This window comes from Capricornis sumatraensis, chromosome 22, assembly GCF_032405125.1.
Source record: "Capricornis sumatraensis isolate serow.1 chromosome 22, serow.2, whole genome shotgun sequence".
Classification (NCBI taxonomy): domain Eukaryota; kingdom Metazoa; phylum Chordata; class Mammalia; order Artiodactyla; family Bovidae; genus Capricornis; species Capricornis sumatraensis.
In genome coordinates, this window is record NC_091090.1 from 38,394,291 (window position 1) to 38,413,621 (window position 19,331).

At 40.0% G+C, this 19,331-nt stretch overlaps 1 non-coding gene and 1 pseudogene across 1 annotated transcript; one reads left to right on the forward strand and one right to left on the reverse strand.

Annotated features, from left to right (window-relative positions):
• Nucleotides 1-2,090: 2,090 nt before the first annotated feature.
• LOC138097990 (placental prolactin-related protein 1-like) lies at nt 2,091-17,216 on the reverse strand (annotated as a pseudogene).
• LOC138069865 (U6 spliceosomal RNA) lies at nt 12,200-12,310 on the forward strand. The gene has a single exon (XR_011144131.1). It is a non-coding gene; the product is annotated as a U6 spliceosomal RNA (small nuclear RNA).
• Nucleotides 17,217-19,331: the final 2,115 nt, after the last annotated feature.

Sequence of the window (19,331 nt, forward strand, 5' to 3'; positions counted from 1 at the left end):
AAGCAAGTAACAGAATTAGATATTTAGGGCAGTAATTGACTTAGAAAGTGCTTGCAAGGTTTTTTTCATGGAAAGGTAATATGAAACATTTGCTCTTAGGATATTAAAAAAAAAGCCTATATATTTGGGTCCTTAAAAATAAAGTGTTCTAACAGCATTTCATCCTTCACTACCCATGCCCTAGGCTCACTTTCTTTTTGCTGGTTTTCCTTCCTTCTGTCTTTCTCTGCTTCTCTCTTATGCATCCCCCTTTCCCATATACCTTTTGATTTCCCATTTTCTTTACCAGGAATTACTGCTAAAGCCCTAAAGGTGCTGCAAAACCAGCCCAGCAATATCACTGACTTCTTAGCAGAACCAGTCACGAGATTGGCCCTCATCCCAGATTGTTTGGAGGCTGTTTAACAAGCTGAGCATCCCTAATCCAGTCACATTGCTCCAGTCTCAGACTATTAGGAGAATTTTATAATTCAGGGACCTACTAGGGCATGTTTGTAAGGCCAAATAATTAATGAAAAGGATAGTTACTCTAAAAGGAAGAGAGAATGGTATCTCACTTTTCAGATAAATGTGTTTTTGAATTCAGCTTTCTGATCTACTCAGTGTCTACATGACCAATTGGACAATCATCCAGAGGCCTCAGGCAGGGACAGATGCACACTGGTATTTCTGCCATTCAATTGTTTAGAGTGTTTATGATACATGGGTATCCTGTGGGTCAGCTAGTAGACAGCTCACAGTGGGCTGCTTAATTTTCTCCAGATGGTGCTTGCAGAGTAAGGGAAACAGAGAGGCTCTGGTGCCTACTGCAGGTGGGGAGCTATGGGTTCGAGAACATTTCCCTTGATTAAAAAGGAAACTATGAACTTGGGGATCCCCAACTTGTGAATGTCCTGGTAAATCTCCAGGATACCCCTCAAGGGAACACTTGTCAGTCACGGGGAATTTCAGATCAGTCCATCTGGACCAAGAGAAGGCTACAACAGCACCATGTAAGTCAGTGATGTCAGAACTTTCCCTCTTGTTACCATCTACCCTGTTCCAACATGGCCCAAGGAATGAAGATCCAGAGAGGGAGAGAGAAGGAACCTTGCAGAAATGGACACATCTGCACTTCCTGGTAGGTCCCCTGGGCCTCAGCAGGGGAGAGGGAAACATTGAATAGGCTGAATATGAGAAGGAGCTGACACTTGACTGACCTGGACTTGGGAAACCCAGGCTGATGGAATGTGTGGAATGGCTGCAAGGTGATGCAGGAAATGAGGATGCAGTGTGGGTGACAACAGCCCCTGGAGGAGGATGAGCCAGTTCACCTTTGTATCTGCTATGGTCTCAACCTTTGTGTCCCCCAGAAATTTCATATGATGAAACCCTGATTCCCATGGTTATGGTATCCATAGGTGGGGTCTTTGTGAGGTGATGGAGTTACAAGTATGGCGCCTCCTCAATGAGATATGAGCACTTTTATATATAAGAGACACACAGAGCTCCCGAGCCATCCCCTGTGCGAGGATACAGGAAGAAGTGTATGACCAAAAAGGACCCTGCATGACCACGCTGTGGAAATTCATTTTCTTTGTTTTTAAGTCTGTGATATATTGTTATAGCAACCCAGAAGGACTAAGACAGCATCCTAACAATTTTTAGACAGTTTAATAAACCTCATACTATTTACACAAAAGTGCAAAGCACTTATCTTGTCTGGTTTTACACTGTGATAGTTGGCTGACAGTTCGTGGCTGGCTTTCATAAAGAATGCTGAGAATTCAGTCTTCTTGGTGGCATGACCAGAACCATGAACAATTGTCTAAATCTTTGATTCTAATAACTTGACCCAGAATAATTGGCTGTGATTCTTACATAATCTCTTAGTGGTCTTCTTTGTAATGCCAGGTTCTGCTATTTGTGATTAATTTTAATAGGCGCTTCATTCTCTCAATGTAAGAGTGGATTTTCTTTTGATTTTCTCTTAAATTAAGATAAGAAATGTTAACAAAATGCCCTCTCAGATTTTGACATCTCTAAAGCGTCTGTGTTTATTTTTTTAAGAAAAGACCCATTACAGAGCATGCATTAAAAAGCTGTAAATTTCAAAATAGCTTGCTATAGATCATTATGACCATCTCAGAGCTGGATGGGATGGATGTGAATTTGGCACATTTTGCGGTTTGGCACACTAGGATCTTGATGTACATGTCAACTTTACATGAATTCCTGCTCAGGCAGTGGAACAGGTTATAAAATTCAGAATCACGCCTATCTTCATCGCTGGATGTCAGGGATGGGAGTCCTGACCAGGTAATGCGAGCCTCCTATATCGTCTGCAAGACTGGAACAATAATCTGAATACCCAAATGATAATGACTTCTTATGCGTTTTATTAGTATTTGCTTTTTTTTCTTCAGATTATCAAATTAAGATTTGGGGAAGACATATGAATATAAATCTCTCTAGATATGGATTTTGGAACCAGCCTATGAGAAAACTATTAGAAATCTAAAAAGTAGAAACATAACACAAGTTTAATTTTAACATTCTCTTTTCTTCCTTCCTACTCTCATCCATTGGTTTGAGGAGAACAGAGAAAGAAGACAAGTGGAACTTCAATAGCAGATGTTCTGGGATACTGTATTTTTTTTTTCAATTTTTTTTAAATTTTTACTTTACTTTACTTTACAATACTGTATTGGTTTTGCCATACATTGACATGAATCCGCCACGGGTGTACATGAGTTCCCAATCCTGAACCCCCCTCCCACCTCCCACCCCATATCATCTCTTTGGATCATCCCTGTGCACCAGCCCCAAGCATCCTGTATCCTGTATCAAACATAGACTGGTGATTCGTTTCTCACATGATAGTATACATGTTCAATGTCATTCTCCCACATCATCCCACTCTCTCCCTCTCCCCCAGAGTCCCAAAGTCCATTCTATACATCTGTGTCTCTTTTGCTGTCTTGCATACAGGGTTATCATTACCATCTTTCTAAATTCCATATATATGTGTTAGTATACTATATTGATGTTTTTCTTTCTGGCATACTTTAGAAAAATGCTGATCTTGGAAATTCTGTTCTCTAGTACTAATACTCTTGAAAATATTTCAACCACCTGTGCCCAGGAAGAGGCAAGCTTCTGGCAGAATTGTGTGCAATGCAGGCAAAGCTGCACATGTCAAAAATTGCAGTGAAATTCTGATTCCTTCACAGTAGAATCTATCACTATGAATGACTAGGCTCCTGCTTTATGTAGTAGCAGTCTATCATATAGAAGTCATGAATCTTTTTCTTACAAAATGAGATATTTCCAAACTCCTTACGCATTACAGAGGTCACCTCTTTCATTCATGAACAAAGCAAGAAAGCCCTCTGCAGGATGCTCACCTTGCTGAATTGACTCTCTGTGAATGCTTGAAGTTTGTCTGACATGTTCTCAATCTTTAAGGCGCTTGATGGGAAAACCTCTGACACTTCTTTCATACTAGGGTTCCTTCCCCAGTTCACTACTACTAGCAGAATTGAGCCTGAAAATCCCAGGGCCTGACGATCTCTAGTTAATATGCTTGATTTTTTTACAATCACGAACTGTTTTACTGGTAAAGAACAGACAACTGAATAGGATTAAATATACTAATGCACATAAAGTGCTTAGTAAAATGTGAGGCCATGTAGTAAATCGCAATAAGTTTATTGAACAATCCCTCCTCTTCTTCCTCTTTGTCCTTTTTCCTTTACTTGTTCACCCTCATTAATAAATGAGCTTAACAGAGGAAAACAATGCCGGTATCATCAGAAGGTTGTAGAGAGAGAAAGAATTTTAAGGGGGGATGCATGTGAAAATAGTTTAAATAATGTTAGGAGGAAGGATAATGCACGAAATCAGAAAGGAGAGATTATAACAGTGAAAATTTGGAGTTGCCATAAGTGATTGAGGCTTGATATATAAACTGTGTTGTCCTCAAAACAGAGGCAATTGTTGCAGCCATGAGAAGCAAAACAATGTTTTATAGGCCATTGTGGGGGAGACTTACTTACAAATTAAGAATAAAATGTGACAGAGAGTCATTGAGAATGACAAATGAAGGAGGTATAGGAGAAATAGAAGAAGAATCAGGAGAGCCTTGAAAGCCAGATGTGGGAGCATGGGTGGTGCAGTATAGGATTCCCAAGTAGGAGTCACTAGTAAGAGGAAGGACTCAAAACTGAGGTGTGTTTCTTACATGTTTATGAATTTTGCAATCTTATATTTTACACATGGAAGTTCCCATTCATTTCCTGTTTTCATAAAGAATAATAGCTGCAATCCTGTGTCTAATGCATTGGTTGAACTAAAGTTGTCTGCATGGACAATCAATAGATCTATTATTTATGTTGCTACTACAGAGGGACCAGAGATCAAATTGCCAACATCCGCTGGATCATGGAAAAAACAAGAGAGTTCCAGAAAAACATCTATTTCTGCTTTATTGACTATGCTAAAGCCTTTGACTGTGTGGATCACAATCAACTGTGGAAAATTCTTCAAGAGATGGGAATACCAGACCACCTGACCTGCCTCTTGAGAAATCTGTATGCAGGTCAGGAAGCAACAGTTAGAAATGCACATGGAACAACAGACTGGTTCCAAATAGGAAAAGGAGAACGTCAAGGCTGTATATTGTCACCCTGCTTATTTAACTTCTATGCAGAGTACATCATGAGAAACGCTGGACTGGAAGAAACACAAGCTGGAATCAAGATTGCCGGGAGAAATATCAATAACCTCAGATATGCAGATGACACCACCCTTATGGCAGAAAGTGAAGAGGAATGAAAAAGCCTCTTGATGAAAGTGAAAGAGGAGAGCGAAAAAGTTGGCTTAAAGTTCAACATTCAGAAAACGGAGTTCATGGCATCCAGTCCCATCACTTCATGGGAAATAGATGGGGAAACAGTGGAAACAGTGTCAGACTTTATTTTCTGGGGCTCCAAAATCACTGCAGATAGTGACTGCAGCCATGAAATTAAAAGACGCTTACTCCTTGGAAGAAAAGTTATGATCAACCTAGTTAGTATATTGAAAAGCAGAGACATTACTTTGCCAACTAAGGTCCATCTAGTCAAGGCTATGGTTTTTCCAGTGGTCATGTATGGATGTGAGAGTTGGACTGTGAAGAAGGCTGAGCGCTGAAGAATTGATGCTTTTGAACTGTGGTGTTGGACAAGACTCTTGAGAGTCCCTTGGACAGCAAGGAGATTCAACCAGTCCATTTTGAAGGAGATCAACCCTGGGATTTCTTTGGAAGGAATGATGCTAAAGCTGAAACTCCAATACTTTGGCCACCTCATGCAAAAAGTTGACTGATTGGAAAAGACTCTGATGCTGGGAGGGATTGGGGGCAGAGGAGAAGGAGACAACAGAGGATGAGATGGCTGGATGGCATCACTGACTCGATGGACATGAGTCTGAGTGAACTCCGGGAGTTGGTAATGGACAGGGAGGCCTGGTGTGCTGCAAATCATGGGGTCACAAAAGTCGGACAAGACTGAGCGTCTGAACTGAACTACAGATATTTAGTCATCCCTTGATTTTGCTCATGCTTCATCAACTGCATAATATAATTTCTCTTCAATTGATTACAGTTCCTCCACCTTTTTCTGCATGTACAGTTACATAACCTCTAATAATCTGAAGTCTGGTAACCTACATACTGTCTCATTTGATCCGATGAAAAACCCAGGGTAAACTCACGTTCATCTGGTGAGCTTTATCTGTTTCTTCGGAAGCATGGAAAAAATTGGTGTGGCAGCTGTTGGTTGCATTGATATAGTACTGTTTGCCCTGGGCATATTTTTCATCCTAAAAGTGATCAGGCAGTTAGTTAGGGTTTTTGGGCATTCAGTAGATGAACCCATTAACAGAATATTAACATGTTTGATAGACGTGTATTTTTTTTAACAGGGGGACATCACAAAATGTGAAAGTCCTTCCTTTCCTACTTTTCCATACCTTGTCTCTATAAAAGTGATTTTACATATAACTTTTCTAAGTTTAACCTTTTCCCTTCTCTGTTCCATTTTTATCTTTTTTTTTTATACTATTTAAACCAAATATAGTACATATGTACCAATATTTGGTGCCTCCCAGGGGATGGTAGTAATAAAGAATATTCCAGCCAATGCAGGAGATATAAGAAAACTCAGGTTTGATCCCTAGGTGTGGAGCATCCCTTGCAAGAGGGTACAGCAGCATACTCCAGTATTCTTGCCTGGCCAGTCCTATGGACAGAGGAGACTGTTGGGCTAGAGTCAGTAGGATTGCAAAGAGTTGGGCACAACTGAATTGACTTAGAATGTATGCATGCACCTATATTTAACCATTTAATCTTTTGTCTACTTGCAAGAGTTGGGAAACAAATGGACAGTCAAAATGGAGGATGAAAGAAAATCTAGTGAGTAAAAAGAACTGCGTGACTTTAATAGAAACTTTAGCACCGCCTTTTATTAGCTGTCTGCTCTACTGTGTGCTCCCTGATTGACCTTAAAGAGTTAACATACAACTTTCAAATACCTTCCTCAGAAAGAGAATAATTGTTTCCAATTGTAAACACCCCTTCTATTGTAGCTAGAAACCTATTCACTGCAAATCTTAAAACAATAATTTGTAGCATTAAAAGAACTATCAGTATTCATTTTTGTGATTGGGATTCAGCTTTGTTTAATAAGTTCCATCTACCGAGTTCACTGCAGAGCATGTCTCATTTATTGACTATTTATTCTGAGCCTGGGGAAGAAAGCCCAGAGACACTGAAGGACCAGAAAATCAATATGCTTCCTTTCCCCAGTCCCACCTAAAAGTGCTTTGTGTCAAGTAGTATTGTGGACTGAATGTGTGTTCTTCAACTTCATGTGTTAGAGCCCTAACTGCCAAAGTACTATGTTTTGAAAAGGGTTCCGACTTTTTGGGATCCCATGGTCTATAGCCCACCAGATTCCTCTCTCCATGGGATTTCTCAGGCAAGAATAATGAAGTGGCTTGCCGTTCCCTTCTCCAGGGAATCTTCCAGACCCAGAGATAGAACCTAAGTCTCTCACATTGCAGGCAGATTCTTTACCATCTGAGCCACTAATGGTGGCTTTCATTAATGGTGAATGAGCTCTTAGGGTGGAACACTCATCCAATAGGTTTAGTGTCTTCATGAAGCGAAACACCAGAGAATTATCTCTGTGTCTCTGTGTCTTTTCCTCTATCTCTCTTCCCCACCCCCCACCCCCCACTCTTTGTGAGGACTCACGGAGAAGCCAGCCTGGGAAGAAAGAGTTCTTACCAGAACCTCACCTTGCTGGCACCCTAATCTTGGACTTCTAGCCCCTGGACTGTGAGGAAATAAATTTCTATTGTTTATTCCACTGAAGCTAATGTATTATTTTATGGCATTCCCAGCTGACAAATACAAAATCATTTATTTTGCTTATTTAAAAAAGAATATGAATGAAAGGAAACTGAAAAAGTTATTGCACTTCTTAGGAAACTTTGAGATTTCACAAAACTGATCCTTTCTTCAATTTCCACATCTTATGAGCTGACAGCTTCTTTGCCCAAGAGAGTGTGTTATTGCAGCCTTCTTGTTTAAAGGATAGTATAGAGCCATCACTTAGGCAAAGTTTACTTCTAGGAGCCTGGTGGGCTACAGTCCATGGGGTCACAAGTGTCAGACACAATTTAGCAACTAAACCACCACTACCATAGTACTTACAAACTCCTTGAACATTATTGCAGAAAGGTTATGGAAGTTGTGGGAGAGCCTGGCGGCATCAATAAACACATTTGTAAGGGATTTCAGGGAGGTGACAAACACATAAGGACCGCAGGAGGGGCATGAGTTGCCTTTGCACAGGAGCAGATTTGACATGACCAGCAGCAGCAGCAGGCAGAACCCTGTTTAAATAAAACCATGAGCCATTCTGAAATGATCTGTTTGCCTGAGGTTATCAAATCCATCCTGTGGAGGGAAGCCTTTATTTCTCTGTTGCTCTGAGCAGGAGTTGTTGCTGTAGAAGCTGGGGTGGGCAAGAAGGAGTGCCTTCTGTGTAAAATTTAGGTAGATGATGATATTTGCACAGATAGATACGTGGAGAAGTAAGTTATTTCCTGTATTTTTGAATTGCTCCCAGAAGTATTTCTGTGCTCTGCAAACATTTGGAACTTAATTCTGAGCCAGAGTGTTCAGGGCATTCTTTTAAGACAGTTTAATATTGGGAATCTACAGACTCTGAGCAGTGAGGCCTTCTAGGAGTTTGCAATTTTTTCACTCTACATTGACTAATGCTTGAATTTTAGACACTGAAAGGACAAGAAAAGTCCAGTTGTTCTGTGTGGTTTACCATCACACTGAGGTAAGGGTAAATACGTGACTGACTGATCACTATTATTGAGTACAGAGAGAATACTAACAGAAAAAGGATACTGTACCTTGGATCTGCTCACTCACCTTTGTAACCCCATGCATGTCTTTGATACTTTCCCAAAAGCTTTAAAACATCTTACAGTTTGTGTTTCACAGGAACCCTGTGAGATAACCTTAATCTTCACTATGATCATCAAGTTATGTTAATGAAGATGCAATGACTTGGAGAGGGCAAGTAATTTTCCCCAGGTCCCATTATTAGCAGATGCAGGTGACTGGGCACCAATACACTCATCTGTTCAATTCCTGATGTCACATCACACATGCCTGTGGGCTCTCGGTTTGCATGTGTGTAACCAGGACCACATCAGGAGCTGTGATGACTCTGCTTAAAGAGAAAAATATTTTGTCTTTGACTGCAAAACAAAGCAACCCTAGAACATTGGTTTTATCCATTTGTTCTGCTCTGCCTATAAAACACTCACTGTTAAGGTCTTTGACTTTCAGTGTGGGGGCCTGGTCTCCTGGCTAGCCTTTCTTCTAGGCACCTTGAGAGATCTTCTCCTTTTATGCATCTTTAATCTTCTTGTTATATTTGTGTCTTCAAAAAAATAGCAAATAAATCTCCAAATGGCAATACAACACTATTACCTGGTCAGCACCCAAGACAACATCATTGGCTCTGCAAACAAGGCCTGCCCTTTCCTGACTTTGACTATTTAGGGACCAAATTTACTTGTCTGGTAGGGAGTACATCCTGACAACCCATGGGGTTTAGTTTCTGAACCGTCTCCAAGCGTCTCCTCTTTGCCAGTAGAACTAGACCTTCATGCTTCCGAGATGTATTGTAATATTTCAGAAATTATTCCTGGCCCTGCCTTTGGCCAACAGAAGCATAAAATCATAGACCCTTGCTAGCTTGATTTTAATATTACTTTTCCTGGGCGCCCTTTGTAAGTAAGCAGAATTTAAGACTGAAGTGAGCAAGAATTGAGTTTGGACAAGAGAACTGATAAAATAGAGATTATATCCTTCTGAATGAGATCTGAGCATGATTCTTTTTTTCCAATTTACTAGAAGAGTGATAATTTAATTAAGGATAAGATATCAGCATTTACTAGGTTTTCTCTGCTCTTAGTTTAAAGGGGCATGATATCTAAGAATAAAATCGTTATTTAAAATTCAGTTCAATTCAGTTCAGTTCTGTTCAGTTCAGTCGCTCACTCGTGTCTGACTCATTGTGACCCCATGAATCGCAGCACGCCAGGCCTCCCTGTTCATCACCATCTCCCAGAGTTCACTCAGACTCATGTCCATGGAGCCCGTGATGCCATCCAGCCATCTCATCCTCGCTCGTCCCTTTCTCCTACTGCCCACAGTCCCTCCCAGCATCAGAGTCTTTTCCAATGAGTCAACTGTTCGCATGAGGTGGCCAAAGTACTGGAGTTTCAGCTTCAGCATCATTCCCTCCAAAGAAATCCCAGGGTTGATCTCCTTCAGAATGGACTGGTTGGAGCTCCTCGCAGTCCAAGGGACTCTCAAGAGTCTTCTCCAACACCACAGTTCAAAAGCATCAATTCTTCAGCGCTCAGCCTTCTTCCCAGTCCAACTCTCACATCCATACATGACCACAGGAAAAACCATAGCCTTGACTAGATGGAACTTAGTCGGCAAAGTAATGTCCCTGCTTTTGAATATGCTATCTAGGTTGGTCATAACTTTTCTTCCAAGGAGTAAGCATCTTTTAATTTCTTGGCTGCAGTCATCATCTGTGGTGATTTTGGAGCCCCCCAAAATAGTCTGACACTGTTTCCACTGTTTCCCCATCTATTTCCCATGAAGTGATGGGACTAGATGCCATGATCTTCGTTTTCTGAATGTTGAGCTTTAAGCCAACTTTTTCACTCTCCTCTTTCACTTTCATCAAGAGGTTTTTAGCTCCTCTTCACTTTCTGCCATAAGGGTGGCCTCATCTGCATATCTGAGGTTATTGATATTTCTCCCAGCACTCTTGATTCCAGCTTGTGTTTCTTTCAGTCCAGCGTTTCTCATGATGTACTCTGCATAGAAGTTAAATAAGCAGGTGACAATATACAGCCTTGAAGCACTCCTTTTCCTATTTGGAACCAGTCTGCTGTTCCATGTGCATTTCTAACTGTTGCTTCCTGACCTGCATACAGATTTCTCAAGAGGCAGGTCAGGTGGTCTGGTATTCCCATCTCTTTCAGAATTTTCCACAGTTGATTGTGATCCACACAGTCAAAGGCTTTAGCATACTCAATAAAGCAGAAATAGATGTTTTTCTGGAACTCTCTTGCTTTTTCCATGATCCAGAGGATGTTGGCGATTTGGTCTCTGGTTCCTCCTTTTCTAAAACCAGCTTGAACATCAGGAAGTTCACGGCTCACGTATTGCTGAAGCCTGGCTTGGAGGATTTTGAGCATTACTTTACTAACATGTAAGATGAGTGCAATTGTGCGGTAGTTTGAGCATTCTTTGGCGTTGCCTTTCTTTGGGATTGGGATGAAAACTTACCTTCTCCCGTCCTGTGGCCACTGCTGAGTTTTCCGAATTTGTTGGCATATTGAGCACAGCATTTTCACAGCAAAATTAGGTGATGAAAATAAAAGAAGTGGTTCACAAAAAGGAGACATATAAGGTGGAGAAATTTGGGACTATCTCTTTCATCAACTAAAGAGCTTATTGTGACAGGCAAGGAGGATAATAGCTTATATAACATAGATGTATTTGTGTGTATATCTTTCTGTGCATGTATACATGTGTTATGCATAAATATATGCTTAATTCCTTCTTGGAACATTGGACCTTATAAAATTCGATTTTATTAGAGGTGGTAAATACAGCAGAAATGCTGGACTGGAAGAAACAAAAGCTGGATTCAAGATTGCCAGGAGAAATATCTATAATCTCAGATATGCAGATGACACCACCCTTATGGCTGAAAGTGAAGAGGAACTAAAAAGCCTCTTGATGAAAGTGAAAGAGCAGAGTGAAAAGTTGGCTTAAAGCTCAAAATTCAGAAAACGAAGATCATGGCATCTGGTCCCATCACTTCATGGGAAATAGATGGGGAAACAGTGGAAACAGTGTCAGACTTTATATTTTTGGGCTCCAAAATCACTGCAGATGGTGGTTGCAGCCATGAAATTAAAAGACTCCTTGGAAAAAACATTATGACCAACCTAGATATCATATTCAAAAGCAGAGACATTACTGTGCCGACTAAGGTCCGTCTAGTCAAGGCTATGGTTTTTCCAGTGGTCATGTATGAATGTGAGAGTTGAACTGTGAAGAAGGCTGAGTGCTGAAGAATTGATACTTTTGAACTGTGGTGTTGGAGAAGACTCTTGAGAGTCCCTTGGACTGCAAGGCGCTCCAACCAATCCATTCTGAAGGAGATCAGCCCTGGGATTTCCTTGGAAGGAATGATGCTAAAGCTGAAACTCCAGTACTTTGGCCACCTGATGCGAAGGGTTGACTCATTGGAAAAGACTTTGATGCTGGAAGGGATTGAGGGCAGAAGGAGAAGGGGAGGACAGAGGATGAAATGGCTGGATGGCATCACTGACTCAATGGACATGAGTCTGAGTGAACTCCGGGAGTTGGTGATGGACCTGGAGGTCCAGCGTGCTGCATTTCATGGGGTCGCAAAGAGTCAGACACGACTGAGGGACTAAACTGAACTGAACTGAACTGAAATATAGCAGAATATTCTAATTCCTAATGTAATTGATCATTTATTGGTAGATGACTAACAATATGATTATTTTTTCTGTTAAATTGTTATTCGTGTGTTTGCTTTGGTAGCACATATATTAAAAAATTGGAATAATACTGAGAAGATTATCATGGTCTCTGCCCAAGGATGATGCTCAAATTTTTGAAGTCTTCCATATTTTTCTCTAACAGCTTCAAGGGTTGGGATGGAAAGGAAGGTGGCAAGGAGGTTCAAGAGCAGGGGACATAGGTATACCTACAGCTGATTCATCTTGATGTTTGGCTGAAAGCAGTACAGTATTGTAAAGCAATTCCCCTTCAATTAAACATCAATAAATTCAATTTTAAAAACTGTTATTGTGGATCATATAACAGGTTCAGATATCCACTGTATGACTAGTGAGGATCTGACTGGAAACTGATGGTGTCAATTATCTTTGGTTAATGATTCATTAACTTTATAGTTGAATGAGAAAAATTAACTAACAAACACTACTGTCTGTGATTCAGTGCCATAGCAAGCTATAATTCTTGTCTGTGTTCACTTTAAGGTGGTACAGTGCCCAAACTTTGAAACTGAGACTGTTTCCAGAAGTGCATAGTCTTGAGTCCTGCCCAGAGTGTTTGTTCCTTATGCTAGAGGCTTCTGTTTGCTTGTCACTAAGGCCGAAATTTTCTCACCTGAGCATTCTCTGGGTCTATCATGTGCACAAGTCTTTATATTTTTGGTTTTCTAATTTGATTCTCTTATTCTTTTAATAAGACTACCAAGTCTCTTTATGATTTATTTTTCCAACCCTTTTGTGCTTTGATTTCTCTGATGCTCATGAGTGTACTTGCTTCCATGTCTACCTCTCTGAGTATTTTTTAGCATCTACATAAACCCTACCCTATTCTCTTACTGTCTGGATTTTGGTGTTTAGCATCAGCATATTTTTATGAACTTCATTTTCCTTCTGGTGTGGTTTCTGGTACACAGTTTAAGCTGGCTGGCTCCCATCTGGCTTGTTCGTATTGTCTCCAAACAATTAGAGAACTCTGCTTTCTTTCTAGGCAATACTGCTCCTTGTTTTGGTAACATTGCTAATTTTCTGTTATTTCACTTCCTGCCTCATAAGGTTTGCCTTTCTCAATCTACTGTAACTTGAGTACTATGTGTCTCTATATTGGTATTACTATTTTATTTTATTGTGTTAATTTTAATTGGAGGCTAATTCCTTTACAATATCTTATTTGTTTTGCCATACATTGACAGGAACTTGCCATGAGTATACATGTGTTCCCCATCCTGAACATCCCTCTCTTCTCCCTCCCTATCCCATTCTTCTGGGTCATCCCAGGGCACCAGCCCAAAGCATCCTGTATCATGCATCGAACCTGAACTGGAGATTCATTTCACATGTGATAATATACATGTTTCTATGCCATTCTCCCAAGTCATCCCACCCTCGCCCTCTCCCACGAGTCCAAAAGACTGTTCTATATATCTATCTGTGTCTCTTTTGCCATCTTGCATACAGAGTTCTTGTTACCATCTTTCTAAATTTCATAGATATGAATTGTATACTGTATTGGTATTCCTGGCTTACTTCACTCTGTATAATAGGCTCCAGTTTCATCCACCTCATTAGAACTGATTCAAATGTATTGTTTTAAATGGCTGAGTAATATTCCATTGTGTATATTACCACAGTTTTCTTAACCATTCATCTGCTGATGGGCATCTAGGTTGCTTCCATGTCCTGGCTATTATAAACAGTGCTGCAGTGAACATTGGGGTACACATGTCTCTTTCAATTCTCTTTCCCTTGCTGTGTATGCCCAGCAGTGGGATTGCTGGGTCATGTGGCAGTTCTATTTCCAGTTTTAAAGGAATCTCCACCCTGTTCTCCTTAATGGCTGTATTACTATTTTAAATAAATATCAACCTAGTATAGCAGAGAATTAAAGGGAATAAAATTACAATAGTATTAGAAATAATACATTCCCCCAAATTATAATCCAGTAATGCTCAGTTTTAAATGACTTTCTCTCCATGTATTATTGAGGTCCCCTACTTTTCCTTACTAGGTGTTTCAATTTTGAAATAGAATGTAGAAAACAATGGAGTGGAAATTCTGAAAATCACCTTGGATTTTAGATGCCTCAAGATTAAGTATGTAATTATTAGTTTTTTATAGTTAGTAGGGTTATTCTTAGCACATATAGCTCAGTGTAGGATGATTGCTATTAGTGAAGGATATATACTGTGAACTGCAATCACCAACGGGATATAACGCCAGAAAGAAACGGGCTTTTGTTCTGGAAGGAAAAACTTGCAGTGTCTCTCATCTACCGTCTACTGGTCAGATTATTCGAAACACTTACTCTTTCTTTGCTGATTTAATAATTTGAGTTGTTTGATTTCTTTTCATACTGAGTTGCATGAGTCCCTTATATATACTTGGATACGAAGCCATTTCCAAATATGTGATTTGTAAATTTTTTTTTCATTCCATAGGTTTCCATTTCATTTTATGGATGGCTTCTTTTACTATGCAGAAGGTTTTGAGTTTGATGTGGTCTCACTAGTTTATTTTTGCAGTTCTTCCCTTGGCTTTTGATGACTGAGTTGTTTGAGTTGCTTGTATTTTGGAAAGCAATCCTTTATTGGTTGCTTTATTTGCTATTATCTTCTGCCATTCTTGCCAAAACACACAGACTGGCTGAACGGATATGAAAACAAGACCCATAAATATGCTGTCTACAAGAGACCCTCTTCAGTCCTAGAGACACATACAGACTGAAAGTGAGAGGACAGAAAGAGATATTCCATGCAAATGGAAATCAAAAGAAAGCCAGATTGGCAATTCTCATATCAGAAAAAATAGACCATAAAATCAAAACTATTAAAAGAGATAAAGAAGGACACTACCAAATGATCAAGGGGTCAGTCCAAGAAAACACATAACAGTTTTAACTGTTTATGTACCCAACATAGGAGCACCACAATATATAAGTTAAACACTAACTGACTCAAAAGGGGAAATTGATAGTAACACAATAATAGTAGGGCATGTTAACACCACACCTATACCAATGGACAGATCAACAGAACAGAAAGTTAATAAAGAAACATAAGCATAAAAGGAAATAGTAGAGCAAACAGACCTAACTGATATCTTCAGCACATTCCATCCAAATGCAGAATACACTTTCATCTCAAGTGCACATGGAACATTTTCCTCATCTTTGGTCACAAATCAAACCTCAGTAAATTTAAGGAAATTGAAATTATATTAAGCATTTTCTCTGGCCATGAGACTACGAGACTAGATATCGTTTATAGGGGGAAAAAAAAACTTTAATGAATACAAACACATGGAGATTAAACAACACATTTCTAAATAATAAACAGGTTACTGAAGAAATAAGGCAAATCAAAACATACCTAGAAACAAAGAACAATGAATATACGATGATCTAAAACCTAGAGGATGCAACAAAAGCAGTTCTAAGAGGGAAGTTTATAGAAGTACAAATCCTACCTCAAGAAACACATTGAATAGACAACCTAACTTTACATATCTTTAACTCTTTTTAAATTTCTCTTATCAATGTCTTAAAGGTTTTGTATAAAATCTTTCAACACGTTGCTTAAGATTATTTCTAAGTGTTTTATCTTTTTTTGATGCAATAGCAAATGGGATTGTTTTCTTTATTCTACTTTCTGATAGTTCATTGTTGATATATAGATCGGCAACTGAGTTTCATATATTGGAATATAGTAAACATAATGTATGCTACACCTTTAAAGAATAGACACTTTCCCACAAATAAGACATACAGATGATCAAGAGGTATATGACAAGATGCTCAGCATCACTAATAATTAAAGGAAATGCAGATCAAAAGCACTAGAGATATTACTTCATACTTATTTAAATGGCTAGCCCAAAAACGTAAGAAATGACAAATGTTATTGAGGATGTGGAGAAAAAGGAGTTCTTATGCACTGTTGGCAGGGATGTATACCGGTGCAACTCCCACAGAAACATACTGTGGAGGTTCCTCAAGAAATTTAGAAGAGAACTGTTATGTGATGCATTATCCCACTTCTGGATATATAGTCAAAGGAAATGAAATCATTGTGTCAAAGAGAGATTCACAGTAGCCTTGGTATATGAACAACCTGAGTATCTTTCAACACATGAATGGATTAAAACAATGTGATGTGACATATATAGGTAAATATTATTCAGCCTTTAGAAAAAGAAAGAAATCCTTCCATTTGTGGCAACATGGATGAAACTGGAGGGTATTACCCTAAATAAGCTAAGTAAGAGAAAGACAAAAACCATATGATCTCAATTATAAGGAATCTCAAAGAAATAATCTCTGAGAGAGTGGACATCATCGAATGGCATACCAACTCAATGGTATGAGTTTGAGTAAGCTCTGGGAGTTGGGGATGGACAGGGAAGCCTGGCGTGCAGTCTATGGGGTCACAAAGATTCAGACACCACTGAATGACTGACTCAACTGAAGAGAGTGGAACTTACCTGTGTTCTCCTCAAAAAGCAAAAGTTAAACATGTGTGGTGATGACAGTGTTACTTAATAGAAAGGGAAACTCATTCCTAATACATGCACAAATGGGGGTGGACAAGATGACGGAGGGGTAGGTGGAAGTGGAGTACACCTCTCTCCACCAATGCATCAAGAACGTCTAAAGATGCAACAGTTCTCACAGAAGACCAGGTGAACACTGGCAGGACTCCCTGACTACTGGGAAGGAATATCCAGATCTATACAGAACTCGGTAGGACAAAGGAAAGAAGGAACAAGGAGGAAGGGGAAAGAAGGAGCAGAGCAAGTGGGACCAGCTCGCCCCTGGGGGAGAAGGAGCTGAAGCACAGGGGAGAGATCCCCACATCCATGGCCATCCACTGGGATGGGGGAGGCATTTGAAGCTTTTGGGGAGTGAACTCACTAATCTGTGACAGTCTGAACAGAGTGAGAACCACATAGACAAGCCATGCTGCATCTTTCATACCTTGGACAGGCTTGTAAGTTCACTGGTGTCCATGGATGCTGGGAGCTGGAGCCATGGGGATTGTGGAATGATCCCAGGTTGAGGACTCCTGTTGACTGAGGGGAGTCAGCCAGATGGGATGGTGCCGGGGTCCAGCCTCAGCAGAGTCCATGGATATCCTCAGGATGGAAGATGTCAGAAAGATAGAGAAAGAGATAAGGAAAGAATGACACGGGGTGACCAAGCTTCAGTGAGTGAGGCCCCTTACTTTATTTTCAGAGAGGGCTTTTATACCCTGAGTTGTACATTGAGCAAAGTGAAAAATGCAGAGTCAACTCAGCATTCCATCAGTATTAACTTTCATCGATACCAGGTTCCTTCCTGAGTCTTATTTTTTTGTACATTATCTTCTGGCCTGGAGGCCTGTTGATATTTTATGATCTCTTTTTGATAAAGGTTGGTCAGCCAGAACAATAATTTTCCCTTAAAGTGTTTCTTCTTAAATTCTTAGCCTGCATCACCCTTAAAGTACAGAGTTACATTTTCATGGAGCAAAGATTCAGTGGGTTACAGCAAAGAAAGAACTTATTAACTCAAAGTTTAATGTTGCTAATGCTGAAGCTACTGCTTGTTATTTCTACATCCTGACTATATGCACTCCCAGGAACACAATGGATAAGGGATGTGAGAACTTGGCAGCAAGCATTGGCTCAATTGGAGTCTGAATAAACCTGCCAAGTAAGCTAGAATGCTAACAGGGGGTTTGAATTGAAACACTCATCTTATCCAGGAGAGTTATTAACTAAAGCCCTAAGTTAACTCTTTCCAGAGAAAGGTGGTTGGGGACAGCCCCCTGATAATGTCAGAAGAGTTGGTGAAAGACATAAAATAGTAAGACAGACAGATTCTGGTTTTGGGGTAGATGCTTGAGAAGGGGGGCCCCTCAAGGCCTGATCTCCCCTTTGCCCATCAGGCCTCTTCCTCATGACCTTTGCCTTGGGTGGGATTCTCCACAATGGCTCCCAGCAGGATGGGATGGTGGAAATCTGCTGCATGGAATGCTTCTAAATGAAAGCCATGAGGCCATACAAGTAGGGTTCTCCTGCTGTGGAGTAGCTATCTCTTTCTCCATGCTGGTACCTGTAGGGTGAGCAATAGAGAAATACTTAAGTGAGGGTGGTCCTTGAGTGGCTGATGCACTAAGCAATGGAGAATTTTAAATGTCTATATACCCTACCCAGTACTTTGGCCACCTCATGCGAAGAGTTGACTCATGAGACGACTGAGGATGAGATGGCTGGATGGCATCATGGACTCGATGGATGTGAGTCTGAGTGAATTCCGGGAGATAGTGGTGGACAGGGAGGCCTGGTGTGCTGCGATTCATGGGGTCACAAAGAGTCGGACACGACTGAGCAACTGAACTGAACTGAACCCTATTCTCTGTCTAAATTCTGGGTTTTAGCATCATAATGTTTTTATGAACTTAAATTTCTTCTGGTAGAGTTTCTGGTTTAAAATTAAGCTAATTCTTCACAACTGGCTTATTCTTGGTGTTTCAAGAAACTTTGAGAACCTTCCTTCCTCTCACTGCAAAACTGCCCTTTCCTTTACTACCATTGCTGACTTCCCATACTTTGACTTCTTGCCTAATATATTCTATGTCTTTCTCTATTCACTATAACTTTAGAAGTATGTGTCCCTGTGTTGGTAATAATATTTATAACAAATAATTAACCTGATGCTGTAGAGAACCAAAAGGACTACAGTTACAAGAGTAGTAATAAATTACCCCCAAATTATAATCCATTAATGCTCCCATTTAAAACTGATTTTCTATCTATATATTATTGAGGTCTCTTAACTCATTTTCCTTACTAGATGGCTCAATTTTGAAATGAAAATATAGGAAACAATGGATGGTAAACTCTGGAAATTATCTTCCTTTTGATACGCCTCATTGGTAAGTATGCAAATATTAGTTTGTTGGTTTTTTTCACCACTCTCCCTGCCCCCAGTGGGTTGTTCTTAGTACATATTACAGCTCACTGAGGGGTGATTACTATTGACTGGAGAATGTACATTGTGAACTGTAATTGTCAAACAAGTGAGTGGAGATGAATAAATTAATGCCAGGAAGGAACATGCTTTTGTTGTTCTAGAAGGAAAACCTTGCTGTGTCTCTCATCTA